This window comes from Mus caroli, unplaced genomic scaffold (assembly GCF_978045245.1).
Source record: "Mus caroli unplaced genomic scaffold, Mus_caroli_1 scaffold_18, whole genome shotgun sequence".
NCBI lineage: Eukaryota > Metazoa > Chordata > Mammalia > Rodentia > Muridae > Mus > Mus caroli.
Window position 1 is genome coordinate 12,880,698 of NW_028227273.1, and position 15,596 is coordinate 12,896,293.

Below are 15,596 nucleotides of genomic sequence, written 5' to 3' on the forward strand. Positions count from 1 at the left end.
GTTTGATTTTTATTTGACATGTGAGAAAATTTAAGTTCTTTAGGTGTGTTTGGAGACAGGGAGAGAGCTAAATGGTAAAGGTGTTTCTACAGCTGTGAGGACCTAAGATCAAATTTCTGGGACCCATGCAAAAAACATCTGTATCCAGCAAGCACCTGTAATGGGAAAGAGAGGAGGAGGAGAATGAGCACAGTTCCTAGAGCTGACTTATGGTTGTCTTCTGACCATTACACATGTGCCCACATTCATACATGAATGTGCACACATGCACGTATGAACACCACATATGCACACACTCTCTCACAAAGGGTGTTTGTTCATTCCACATACCTAGAAGTTAAATCCACATTGAGTCCAGACAGTATTTGTACCTAACGAATTTTGGATCCAGATATCTGTCTGTAGTGCTGTATCTCTTACACATTCTGACTTATCTGTCCCTGTGGTGGAGATTCAGAATAATTTTGGAGCATCTATGGCCACAAAGTAGCAAATGCACATAGAAGGAAGTTCATCTGTGAGAGGGGAGACCTCTCTGGTGGGTCTTAGCCTCTTTTCCATGACTGGTTCTTCCTGTGCCCCTGAGAAAGCTGGGTTACGGTTCAAATGAGCACCAGGGCACCTTGTAGTCAGTTCATCTTAATTAACTGAAACTTCCCTCCAAAGGCAATGCACATAGTCCATAAATCTTATGTAGAAGGCACTTTACTTTTACTCCCGAGTCCATTCATAGAAGTTTGGGGAATTCTTTAAGTAGCTATTCACAAGTTCACTATGCACAGCATCAAACTCATTAACATAGATGTTGGGAACCAATGCAATATCCACCCAGATGCAAACTCTGATAATTTGCAAGTAATGAACAGCAAACAGGTCAGGTGACATGCGTGACATGTGGTTGCTATTTAAAGCATTTTCTTTCTTGAATATTCACAACGTTTAAATAAATCAGCTCCTCAGGCAATAACTAAATTGACCATAAAAATTAAAAAAAAGAGATAACATGCTGTGTTTGCCATGACAAAGGCCACCTTTAGAAATATTTTCCTGAGTTGTATACATAAGCTTATTAAACAATTAATAAGTGATTTTGTTTTAACAAATAACTATATTTGCTACAGCTAGTTATTTCTGAACCTGAATGTCTTAAATGGTAACTATTATGTCACTGGTTTGGGACCTGACAAGGTCAAGACTCTAAGCTCAAGTTCCATGTAGCCATGTTCCAACCTCAATTTTCAGCCTAATGCCAACCCCACCTTAAAAAAATGGTGCCTCTCAATTTTTAATAACAGAAAGAGAAAAAAAGAAAGAAAAAAAAGCTAAAAACTTTTAAAATTCTCAAATAAATCAGAGTCCAATTTTTTGACATAATAGCAATTAAAATATAACCAATCTTCAGGATTTTATTTAAAATTAGTATTTTAACTGTAAATTAATATGTACCTATTTACACACAGAGTAGTATATTATCTAAATATTAATTTAATATAGTGATTTTTTTCTGGTGATATTTAACTTATATTACCAATATTGGCATAGTGAGTATTACATTAGATGTCCATACTCACTGACATAATGATGAGCTACCATCTCTAAGTGGATAATGAATCCTTACACGTGGGGCATCAGTGCTTTGATTTTCCAGGATTGCTTACATGATATGGAACTGTTCCAAGGATTTCCTCAGACTTGATCACTGTTTCTTTTGTCCCAATTATGTCTATAGCCCTGGCTGACATAGCCCTCACTGTGTATACAGAGCAGGCCACCCTCAATCTCATGTAGATCCATCTGCTTTTGCCTCCCAAGTCCTAGGGTTAAAAGGTGTGAGTCACCAAATCCAGCTCCTTTTATTTACTTTTAAAGTGGGTGTTCTGACAGATTTTCACATTGCTGAGATTTGAGAAAAATCTCAGAAACTTAGCATAACATACATTTCAATCAAAACCGAAAAGGATTTTCAAAGATCTATCACACAGACATTTACTTAGATATTTTTAAGCGGCATTGGAGTAGTGTGCTGTTTCCATGACATCTTTGCCCTACCTGTTTAAAAATATATTATGTTAACATTTAAAATCCATTGTCCTGAGTGATTTTTTTTGTTTTGTTTTACTTTATTTCTATAAAACCAGAAGTTGTATACAATTCCATTTTCCTTAAATTTCCCTCTCACATGTTCATTATTCTGTAGTTTGAAGATGAAATTCCCTATAGGCTCTTTTGTTAATATACTTGGTCCCTGACTTTCATGAGCCTTGAGGTAGGACCTCACCGGAGTAAGGTTCTATGGGAAGGCCTCAGGTTTGAGTGCTTGGTCACACTTCATGTAAACACAGATAAAATGTGACCACTGTGATAAACTCCTCCTGATATGACTTTCTGATAAAATGGATCACACTGTGAGGCAAAATAAAGAGACCTATGATAGAGCTTAAGTAAATTCATCCTAGGTGTTGGATATAAACATGAGAAAGTAATTAAAACTTTTCCTCGTCCATGGAATCTTGAATAGTCTGTCTTCCTTATTTCCTAAGAGTTTTAACCCCCCTCTCTTTCTCTCTCTCCCGTGTGTGTGTGTGTGTTTGTGTGTGTGTATGTATGTATGTGTGTGTTCATGCATGCATGTGTGCAGGAGTGTTTGGTTCAGTTGTCTGCAGTGGCAAAATATGAAATCAGATGTGATGTGGGAAACTGAACTCTAGTTCTCAGGAGGCAGAATAGTGGATGTTCTTTTTTGTCAAGCCATCTCTCTAGTTCCCTGGTTATTTCTGTGATATTTGTTTACACCCAGTCCCCTTTGACCACTTTTGGTAACTAATTTTTTGTACATACATCACACACACACACACACACACGCCCCAAATCTGTATTTTCTCATATAATGCTACCAATTTACATTCTATTTTGACATTTTCTTAAGTCAGAGGTCTATTACATGTAAGTACAGGCTGATGATAATGATTAATAGTATTGACAAAATCATCAGAGGGCAGCTACTAATAGGACATAGAAAGCAGAGAGGGAAAAGCCAAGGAAAAACTTCCAGCTAGAATGCCAAATGGCTTGGTTCTCTGAAAACAATTTAACTCTTCCTGTGCCCTAGCCATTCTACACTTACTGTGGTGCCCATGTCTGTATAAGCACTGTTTATTCTATGAACAAGACATGCATTAGAGATGGATTTCTTTCGACATCTAAAGTCTGGAAACTCACTTCACAGGTTTCAAGCACTGCAGAATCATAACACCAAGCTTCATTAGCTCTACCTCTGTTTTGTCCTTGTCACCATAAAGTACGAATTTGTCCTTTCAAACTTGTAGTTTGGAAGTTCTCATGCTCCAACAGCTTTCAAAAACAATGACAACTGCCTGCATGTTCTATACTTGTAACAATGAATAAATAAAAGATGTGTATATTTTATATTATAAGTAATAGTAATATAATATTGTAATTTATAGACTGTACATGGCAGTCATTCTCAACTCCTGTGGGAAAATTCTACATAGTACAATGAATCCAGATAAATTGTTTTGTCATGATAGCAGCAAAGAAGAAAATTAAAGATTTATTCATGCTGTAATAGTCAATTTTGTAATTCAAGGAACTGGGAAAATTGTGTATCTTGTATCTGAAAGAGTGTCCCCACTCCTTCAAAGGTCAGTTAACACAAAGAATATCCTTGCTTTACAGCACTCACTGATACAATAGTATCATTTATTATGTGAATGAGGACATCAGAGAATTTAATCACTTTTAAATATCATCTGCCATGTAGCCAGGCTTCTGCAGACATGGGAAATCCACCAACAACATCACACAATATTCTTCTTATTAATTGTTCATTCATATTTTATGAAAACCACATCAATTTAAAAAAACAACAAAATGTATTTTATTTCACATTCTAAAAATAATGAGGTCTGAGTGTGTAAGAGACAACCTCAGTAAGGGGCTGAAGTGAGGATGGTGAGACATTTTAGACTTTGTTGTTTGAAAACAGAAAGCAAAATAAGAAGGAAATGTAGAATGGGATGTGTTGAACCCACTCTTGATATCACTAGGTTATAGTTAATATGTTATACATAATGGAGACTTTTATCTCTCATACAGGAATAAGCAGGCAAAAAGTAAAACCCTGAAGCATCCAGTTCTACCTCAAACTTTGTTTCCTTTGCATCTTTGATTTAATGAAAAAGTAGTTTACTAAAGGAATTTTATCAGTGAAACAATTCAAGCAAATATATACAATTACAAAAAATCAGCATAATATTATCCTTCTCTTTAGTTATAGCAAAAATAAAGTGTTCTGAGCTTTAAAAAAATTGTGCTCTTAAGTTCACATCTTTTGCTTTGTCTGCAGTCTCCCATGCTGTCTTCTCCACACTGTTTGCACATGATTACAGTGCTCATCTGTTCAGAACATATCCAAGATCCACATCTAATATCATCACCTTCCCAAGTTTCTAAGACACTCAGTAGTCACAACCCAATAGACCATGAATTTTCCCACCAATCAGGAAGAAGTTAGCACTGTCTAAAAGTAGAGTTAGCAAATATTCTGAGTTATTATTTTCTTCTAGTTAATTAAAACATATCCATAGCTTAACTGCATATTTCATATGAAGTAGAGTTAAAGTCATTTTCTGTAACGAGTGACACACTTACATTCAAAAAATATCTCCCATGGGAGTTTGGTGTCTAGTATAGACTGTTTTGAACCATTCCTAGGCACACACAAACACCCACATTCTTCCTCATTTATCTTCAAAATATAGTGTAAAGTTCCCATTGTTTTGTAAAACATTTCATTTAGTTTTTTTTTAATTTTTGAGAATTCCATACATCATTACTATTTTCATACTGTTTCCTCTCCTCTTTTCAACTCTCCCTTTGCCCCATGGCTTTAGCTGGAATGTATGACCTCTTCGTCTTTAAAATATATATGTAGTACATTTGGTTAGTAGTGGTTAGTATGGACATGTGTTTAGGGCTGACCATTTGCGACTAGATTACTTGAGAAACGTTGATTTATTGTTTTTAACTTTTCTCTCCAATGCTAATTAAAGTGGATATGTGGTAAAAAAAATATTGGTAAATCAAAAAATTAAGATAGATTAATAATGTTTAACATGGCTTCTCATGGGTATTTCTCCTCCAGAAAAAAAAAAAATACCCAGAAGATTATTTGGAATAAGTGGAAGAAAAAAAGAGCAGAATCTATTTGACACATCAGATTATTCCTGGAGGCATCAAGTTTTGTGTATCTTCTTATTGACAATCCACAGCAGACTTCCCATGAATTAAATTCCCCATCCTTATGTAATATGGTTAGGATGCTGGAACCAAAGTAACATCCATTCTCTTAAAAAAATCAGGATTGGAAGAGAAAGAAATTTCACCACACTGATAAGACCTCTACAAATATATACTTCTATTTTCAGACTGAATATGGAAATTTTCCAACATAAGAAAAAAGTTGGGCATTCAGCTTTTCTTTCTTCTGCACATTTGCAGCAGAAAGGTCAAAGTTTGTAAAGTTAGATTTGTAAAGTAAAATAATGTACATCATGAAAAGATAAGTAAAATTGTTCCAATAATACAATATTTCAAATAAACCTATAAAATATATATTTAAGAAAAAAATTTAAGGTTTTTTTTTTAAGATTGCTGATTTTAGGATAATTCAGGAATATACAAAACACATAAATTGGGGATCCATTCTGGATGGGGCCATGCCCGCCATCTTCCTTCTGAGCCCAGTGGAGGCTGCTAAGGGTTCCAGAGTGCTTTCCATGCCCCAGGACCTCGGGATCACCTCAGGATCACTGGTGAGTGGAACACAACATCAGCTACAGGAACAGGGACAAAGAAACCCCGCCTGACCAAAGGCTAGGATCCATTCAGGTTGGGGCCAGCCCTGCCATCTTTTGCATGAACCCGGCCAAGGGCATCTAGGACACCAGAGGACTCTCCATGCCCCAGGACCCCTAGCACAATCAGGACCTCCTGATCACCTGAGAAGAAGTGGGCAATAGAAGCAACAGAGCTTCTAGGTCAGGATCACATCTGGCCTTCATCCTCAGCCAGGAGGTGGAGCTAAGACCCAAACCCCTGGGCGAATTCCTTGCCAGAGGACAGCCAGCTTACAGGGAGGGTTCTGACCCCAGAACTCTGATCCAGAGGTGGATCAGAGCTCCAGACTTCAGGACACCAGCCCTGCAAGAGGAGAGCTTTCCTGCATAGAGTGCTCTGACCACTGGAACTCAGGTGAGAGTTGGACTCCCAGGAGTGCTGACAGAGGCTAACAGAATCACAGGAGAATCAAGCTCCAAAAGGAGACAGGTTGAACATTAGCACCAGAGATTTCCAGATAGTGAAAGGCAAACATAAGAATCTTACTAACAGAAACCAAGAACACTGGGAATCATCAGAACTCAGTACGCGCACCACAGTGAGTCCTGGATACCCCAACACACCAAAAAAGCAAGACTCGGATTTAAAATCATATCTCATGATGGTGATAGAAGATGTTAAGAAGGGCATTAATAACTCACTTAAAGAAATACAGGAGAACACTGCTAAACAGGTAGAAGCCCTTAAAGAGGAAGCACAAAAATCCTTCAAGGAATTACAGGAGAATACTGCTGAACAGGTAGAAGTCCTTAAAGAACTACATGCAAACACTGCTACACAGGTAGAAGAAACACAAAAAACCCCTTAAAGAATTACAGGAAAACACAAACAGGCAATGGAATTGAACAAAACCATCCAAGATCTAAAAATAGAAGTAGAAACAATGAAGAAAACCCAAAAGAGACAACTCTGGAGATAGAAACCCTAGAAAAGAAATCAGGAACCATAGATCAGCAACAGAATACAAGAGATGGAAGAGAGGTTCTCAGGTGCAGAAGATTCCATAGGGAACATGGACACAACAATCAAAGAAAATGCAAAATGCAAAACGATCCTCACTCAAAACATCCAGGAAATCCAGGACGCAATGAGAAGACCAAACCTACGGAAAATAGGAGTAGATGAGAATGAAGATTTTCAACTTAAAGGGTTAGCAAATATCTTCAACAAAATTATATAAAAAAACCTTCCCAAACCTAAAGAAAGAGATGCCCGTGAACATACAAGAAGCCTACAGAACTCCAAATAGACTGAAAAGACAGAAAAGAAATTCCTCCCGACACATAATAATCAGAACAACAAGTACACTAAATGAATATAGAATATTAAAAGCAGTAAGGGTAAAAGGTCAAGTAACATATAAAGGCAGGCCTATTAGAATTACCCCAGACTTCTCACCAGAGACTATGAAAGCCAGAAGATTATAGAGAGATATACAGATACTAAGAGAACACAAATGCCAGCCCAGGCTACTATATGCAGCAAAACTCTCAATTACCATAGATGGAGAAACCAAAGTATTCCATGACAAAACCAAATTCACACAATATCTTTCCATGAATCTAGCCCTTCAAAGGAGGGCAAACACCAAGACAAAGATGGAAACTACACCCTAGAAAAAGCAATAAAATAATCCTTTAACAAAACTAAAAGAAGACAGCCACAAGGACTGATTCCCAACTTTAACAACAAAAATAACAGGAAGTAACAATTATTTTTCATTGATTTCTCAATGGAATCAATTCCCCAATAAAAAGACATAGACAAACAGACAGGCTACAGAAACAGAACCTAACAATTTGCTGCTTACAGGAAACCCACCTCAGGGATAAAGATAGACACTACCTCAGAGTAAAAGGCTGGAAAAAATTTTTCAAGGAAATGGTCTGAGGAAACAAGCTGGAGTAGCCATTCTAATATCGAATAAAATTGACTTCCAACCCAAAGTTATCAAAAAAGACAAGGAGGGACACTTCATACTTATCAAAGGTAAAATCCTCCAAGAGGAACTCATTCTAAATATATATGCTACAAGTGCAAGGGCAGCCACATTCATTAAAGAAACTTTAGTAAAGGTCAAAGCACACATTGCACCTCACACAATAATAGTGGGAGATTTCAACACCCCACTCTCACTAATGGACAGTGTACTGGCTAGTTTTATGTCAACTTGACACAGCTGGGAGTTATCACAGAGAAAGGAGCTTCAGTTGAGGAAATGCCTCCATGAGATCTAACTGTAAGACATATTCTCAATTAGTGATCAAGGGGGAAAGGCCCCTTGTGGGTGGGACCATCTCCCCCTTGTGGGTGGGACCATCTCTGGGCTGGTAGTCTTTGATTCTATAAGAAAGCAGACTGTGCAAGCCAGGGGAGGCAAGCCAGTAAGGAACATCCCTCCATGGCCTCTGCATCAACTCCTGCTTCCTGACCTGTTTGAGTTCCAGTTCTGACTTCCTTGGTGATAATGGAATTGTGAGCTGAATAAACCCTTTCCTCCCCAACTTGCTTCTTGGTCATGATGTTTGTGCAGGAATAGAAACCCTGACTAAGACAGACAGATCCTGGAAACAGAAACTAAACAGAGACACATGGACACTAACAGAAGTTATGAAACAAATGGATTTAACATATATCTGCAGAACATTTTATCCTAAAACAAAAGGATATACTTTTTCTCAGCACCTCATAGTACCTCCTCCAAAACTGACCATATAATTGGTCACAAAACAGGCCTCAACTGATACAAAAATATTGAAATTACCCCATGCATCCGATAAGATCACCACAGATTAAGGCTGATCTTAAATTACAGCATAAATAACAGAAAGCCAACATTCACGTAGAAACTGAACAACACTCTACTCAATGATACTTTGGTCAAGAAAGAAAAAAGAAAGAAAGAAAGAAAGAAAGAAAGAAAGAAAGAAAGAAAGAAAGAAAGAAAGAAAGAAAGAAAGAAAGAAAGAAAGAAAGAAAGAATTTAAAGACTTTTTATAGTTTAATGAAAATGGAGCCATAACATATCCAAACTTATGGTACACAATGAAAGCATTTCTAAGAGGAAAACTCATAGGACTGAGTGCCTCCAAAAGGTAACTGGAGAGAGCATACACTAGCTGTCTGACAGAACACCTAGAAGCCCTAGAACAAAAGGAAGCAAATTCACCCAAGAGGAGTAGACTGCAGGAAATAATTAAACTTAGGGGTGAAATCAACCAAGTGGAAAAAAAAAGAATTACTAAAAGAATCAACCAAACCAGGAGCTGGTTCTTTGAGAAAATCTACAAGATAGATAAACCATTAGCCAGACTAACTAGGGGGCAAAGGGACTTATCCTAATTTAAAAAAATCAGAAATGAAAAAGGAGACAAAACAACAGATGATGAGGAAATCCAAAACATCATCAGATTCTACTACAAAAGGCTATATACAACAAAACTGGAAAACCTGGATGAAATGGACAACTTCCTAGACAGATACCAGGGACCAAAGTTAAATCAGGATCAGATTAATGATCTTAACAGTCCCATTTCCCCTAAAGAAATAGAAGCAGTCATTAATAGTCTCCCAACTAAAGAAAGCCCAGGACCAGATGGGTTTAGTTGCAGAGTTCTATCAGATCTTCAAAGAAGACCTTAATTCCAACTCTCCTCAAACTTTCCACAAATTAGAAACAGAAGGTACTCTACCCAATTCAATCCATGAAGCCACTATTATTCTGATACTTAAACCACACAAAGATCCAACAAAGAAAGAGAACTTCAGACCAATTTTCCTTATAAATATCGATGCAAAATTACTCAATAAAATCTTTGCAAACTGAATCCAAGAACACATCAAAATGATCATCCATCATGACCAAGGAGGTTTCATCCCAAGGGTGCAGGGATGGTTTAATATACAGAAATCTATCAATGTAATCCACTATATAAACAAATTCAAAGACAAAAACCACATGATCATCTCCTTAGATGCTGAGAAAGCATTTGACAAAATCCAATACCCATTCATGATAAAAGACTTGTAAAGATCAGGAATTCAAGGCTCATACCTAAACATGATAAAAACAATCTATAGCAATCCAGTAGCCAACATCAAAGTAAATGGTGAGAAGCTGGAAGCTATCCCACTAAAATCAGGGACTAGACAAGGATGCCCACTTTCTCCCTACCTATTCAATATAGTACTTGAAGTCCTAGCCAGAGCAGTTCAACAACAAAAGGAGATTAAGGGGATACAAATTGGAAAAGAAGAAGTCAAAATATCACTGTTTGCAGATGATATGATAGCATATATCAGTGACCCTAAAAATTCTACCAGAGAACTCCTAAACCTGATAAACAGCTTCAGCACAGTATCTGGATATAAAATTAACTCAAACAAATTAGTGGCCTTTCTCTACACAAAGGATAAACAGGCTGAGAAAGAACTTAGGGAAACAACACCCATCACAATAGTCACAAATAATTTAAAATACCTTGATGTGATTCTAACTAAGGAAGTGAAAGATCTCTATGACAAGAATTTCAAGTCTCTGAAGAAAGGAATTGAAGAAGACAGAAAGATTTCCCATGCTCATGGATTGGCAGAATTAATATAGTCAAAACAGCTATTCTGCTGAAAGCCATGGGACCAGGCAGAAAATGTCTCTGGGCATTCAGGCTGGTTCTGATCATTCCCTTGGACTTGTGCCAGTTAGGCTGAGGCTTGGCTATTTCTGCTGGATTTTGCCACTGCGGTTGATTCATGCTTGATGGCACTTCTGAACTAGACTGTTGGTATCCTGACACTACTGAACTGAATTGCCAATATCCTGAAAATGGAGATTGGAATCTCCCCCCAAAGTACTACTTCTAAACAGGTCCACATCCCTCTCCGTCCTATCTTCCATCTTTTCTCCCCTACCTTTGTTCAGTTGGCTAGAAGGAAGGTCAGATCATTTGAAAACCCTTATTAAAGTGAGTTTTGAAAAATCTAAGCCTTCAGTACTCCACTAGAATCTTTCACAGACAAGGTCTATACAACAAACCCAAAACAGATCATACAATAAAGATCTTTCTCCTAATAGCGGAGAATTTAAAAAATAAAATAGCAGCTTAATAGACTTAGAAGCCATTCTGCTCCGTCCTATAAGAGTACTGCCTTCATAAATTTGCATCCCAAATCAGTCAATTTGATCCCTGAAGATATCTATTTCTCCCCTAATTTGTCCCCTTAGGACATGAATGTGTAAACTTACTCAATGGTATTTTGTTCATAGGTGTCATTTAGATACTACTAATCAGTTACCCAACACAGAGAAGGATTCATTTTATGAGATCAAAGAGTGACACAGAGGCTGTGGTGTCTATGAATCTTGCCTTTAATGATGTAAAAGGGAGAGTAGTAGTGCCCAAAGCTCACAATCTAAAGTTGTCTTTTAGTGAAAGGCCACATTTGCTCCTTCTATCATATTGATCAGGCAGTCCAGTCAGTGTTGACAACTAGACTGTATTCTCTTAGTGTACTCTAAGTAAGGGAACACAACTCCTGAACACTGGAGGACAGCAGAGAGAGAGACAGAGAGAGACAGAGAGACAGAGAGACAGAGAGAGAGAGAGAGAGAGAGACAGACAGACAGACAGAGAGAGGGGAGGGGCAGGGGTGAAAATGTCTTGCATTGGACACCTGTATGTTTGACATTATTCAATCAGCAACTGATTCAAAAGACACTGCCGGTTATTTCAACCCTGAGCCAGGATCTCACTTAGTTACACACACAAAAATGTACTGTCTACAGAGGCAGTTACAATGTAGCCCTCTGATATATTGTGACACTGGCAAAACATTTGAAATGTGGTACGAGGCAACTCACAGGACTAAACAGAATAAAGACTGAGGAGCTTGAAAAATATTGATCTACTCTAAAAATGCATGTGTGTGTGTGTGTGTGTGTGTGTGTGTGTGTGTGTGTGTGTCTGTGTCTGTGTCTGTATCTGTGTCTGTGTGTGTCTAGGTGTGTCTGTGTGTAATCAATTAATTGCAAAAATATCACTGAGCTCAGGTCAGCCAGTGATCATTTACTGGATGCTTTCCTTTCAACTTGTACTTACTAAATTTGGTAAGCAGAAGGATATAATGAAGTTCAAATGTGACAAGAACATTTTATATTTAAGATAAAGCACCATGGCTATAAAAGAGAACTAGCTGAAGGTGTCTTATACAAGATAGAAACATGATTCTTCTCTGAAGGCATTACTCAAAAGGCTGATGTTAAACAAACATGAGGCAGGGTAGAGAGGCACATTGAGAGTAAATTAAAAACACTTGAAGTATAATGGGAGATAGATAACATGAGTTAAGAAGCAAGCCAGAATCAATACTTTAAAGGCATCCAAGGCATAAGTACAGTAAGGAGAGGAAAACAAATGAAAAGAAAAAATAATAAATAAATACATCTGGATTTATCCCATCTCTATGGTTGATCTTCCAGAAAACAGTCAATAAAAGAGAGGGCAAAAACAAGGATATTTCACCTTTGGGCTGAGAGTGTAAGGAAAGAAGAGGGGACAAGACATCAAGACAACTGTTTTATGAGTTTTAACTTGATAAGCAAGAGTTAAGTAAGATGGTGGATGGTATGCCATTTAGAGAAAAAGGAATGGCAAACGTATCAAATGGATACCCTCTTGCTTTGGTAAGGCATGTATGTAGTGAATAGCTAAAATATTAGATTCAATTGCCTTTAAAATAATTCTAGCCAAAATCAAAGGTGAAACACAAAGTACTTTTTGTTTGAGCCTCAGATGTTGAAAACTCACCACCCCCCCCCCCATTATAATGAAGACTTAATACTTTCTGCAACTAACTGGATTGACGCAAAATGAAGCAATACTGTGGAAAGCTGCAGGTTGTTGTGCTTTACAGTAACAGAAAGATTTTAAGTCCTAATTGTGTGTGGTATCTTCACTATGAATCAGGTAAGAAATGTGTTAGTAGAAAGTACTGTGTTTATATCATTCTGATGATAGATATGATAAAATATATGTTGAATTTATGTGAGTGTTTCATTCTCCAGCAGAACAATAAGCAATAAATCTTCCTCTGTAAGTTCTACTCATTAGCTCTCGCAATCCTCTTGAGACAACAAAGTAGCTATCACTTACTTTCTCTTTTCTGGCGAGGGCTCAAAGAAGAAATAGAATGTGTCTGCAGAGACTCAGCAAGTCTATCTGAATAGATTCGCCAGCATTTATAAGAAAGGAATGGGGTGTCTAGTATATTCCACAAACCCAATAAAATACTGAAGAGCTATCATATCTACTGGTTACCTAGCAGAATGCAGAAGTCAAAGCTCTGGGCTCATAATATCTATGGTACAGTGTATAATGGGGAAGCTCCTGAAAGTTGTAAGTAACTGAATTTAAACACTGAAGTGTTTAATCAAGCATCATAATAATGTACAATTTCTGAGCACATTTTTTTATTTCTTAAATCATTGAAAAACAAATCACATAAAATATTAACATTCAGAGTCCATTAGTCCAACTAAGTTATTTTTAGGAATGTGTGGCAAATTCTGAGTTGTGTTTCCTTGAAAAGACATGCCATAGCAATGGTTAGGATCACTAATGACAGCACAAAATAATATTAGCAAGAATTTATTTTAATTCAACATCACTAAAGAGGCTCTCCATTTTATGAAAATAGTTTATAGGAGAGTGCATCAGATATTTAGAAGGAAAATCTGTGTGCTGCTTACTAATGGTAAGTGTTTGAAGTGTATTCCAGAAACCTCATCCGAACTGATCTATATTAGTATATTCATATACATTACAAATATAGAACTTCTAATGTTAAATTTTGCCTATCTTCTTAAAATATTAAAGAATTTTACTATATAGAAGGTTAGGAAGAAAGTTATTTAGGCACCAGAGGAGGAGCACTAACTATACCCCATCACTAATACAATTGGTTATTAAATACTCATTTCCAAATGTTGTTGTAATCTCAGGAGCTTAAAGGACAAAGTAGAAAAAGCTATAAAGATCTAAGGAGATTTGGCAACTCATATATTTCCCATCAGTCTAGAAGCTTAATTACCTAATACATTCATTAATTTTCTTCTTTCATGAGCTGATATTATCTTTTCAAAATAGCTACTCCTAGAATCTCCAAGGGTAAAAAACTGTAGCAAGAAGCTTGCAGATAGTATCTCCAGGCCTGACTTCTTGTAATTTATGTTTAGCCAAAAATGTTCAAGCAACCCCACAGCTCTTTGCTCCGATATGATTTCCATCTCCCCTTTGCAGGTGGCTTAAAATAGTAATAAGTGCAGTCAAATTAAGTGATTGGCATTACAGGGAGATTTAGGCAGGTATTAAAACCTGCTTTCTGTATTTCATACATTGATCTACTAATCGTAAGAACACAATAAAATATAACAACTGGAGTTCCTAAGGGTTTCTTCCTGCTATGAACATGGGGCTCTGGCCTTTGCATTCTGGCCACCCACCTCGCACCATTGCCCCAAAATGGTAATCTGTGATCCTGCCTCAGCCCATGATCCCAGACCAGCACTGCCCAGAAACTGGAGCACAATTCGGCCTCTCTTGGCCTGCTGAAGGAAGAAAATGAACAGTAAGAGGCAATTGAACATATTGATGAAGTACAAAATGAAGTAGACAGACTTAATGAATAAGCCAGTGAGGAAAATTTGAAAGCAGAACAAAAACATAACAAAGTATGCCAACTATTCTTTTCAGAAGAGGTCAAAATTGATCCCAAATCCTGAATATTTGGGTAACAACATTTGTCAACCATGTACAAGAGTCTTCACTGCTTGGAGAGGAAGATAAGGAGGCTCTGTATTATTTAACCAGAGTTGAAGTGACAGACTTTGAACATATTAAATCAGGTTACAGAATAGATTTTTATTTTAATGAAAATCCTTACTTGGAAAATAAAGTTCTCTCCAAAGAATTTTATCTGAATGAGAGTAGTGACCCATCTTTAAAGGTTGCTGAAACCAAGTGGAAACCTAAAAACGATTTTATAAAACACTCAAGTCAAACACAGAATAAAGCCAGCAGGAAGAGGCAGTATGAAGAGCCAGAGAGCTTCTTTACTGGTGTTACTGAGCATTCTGATGCAGGTGCTGACAAGTTAGGAGATATATTTAACCAAATCCCTTGCATTTCTGTTTGTTTCTATGAATGGTGAAGAAGAGGAAAAGATGATAGTGGTGGTGGCGGTGGCAGTGGGGGTGGCATTAGTGGTGATAGTGGTGGTGGCGATGACAACAGTGAAGAGTACAGGTTGGAAGAAACTGATGAAGAAGAGGAGGAGGATGAAGGTGAAGAAGACGAAGAAGAAGATGATGATGAATGGGAGGGAGAAAAGAATGAAGGTAAGGCTGACTAGCATAGAAAACTGATGGATTCTAAACTTCCCAATTATTTTCTTTTATTTTTTTTTCTCCAGTCCCTGGGAGCCAGTTGCAGTCATTTCTTTGCCATCTCTCTTGTGCTTGCCCTAAGCCCTCTCAATGTCGTGGTTCTCAGCGAATTTGGGGAAAAATGCCTTGAGCAGAATGAAAACAGAAGAAGAATCTTCATGTTTCTGTTCTAGCTTCGTTTTTATCCTTTCTTGTCTCAAACACTGTGGACTCAACACCACCACTGTGCTCTGTGAGA

At 37.3% G+C, this 15,596-nt stretch overlaps 1 pseudogene; it reads left to right on the forward strand.

Annotated features, from left to right (window-relative positions):
• Positions 1–14,430: 14,430 nt before the first annotated feature.
• Positions 14,431–15,324, forward strand: LOC110312313 (protein SET-like; annotated as a pseudogene).
• The last annotated feature ends 272 nt before the right edge of the window (positions 15,325–15,596 follow it).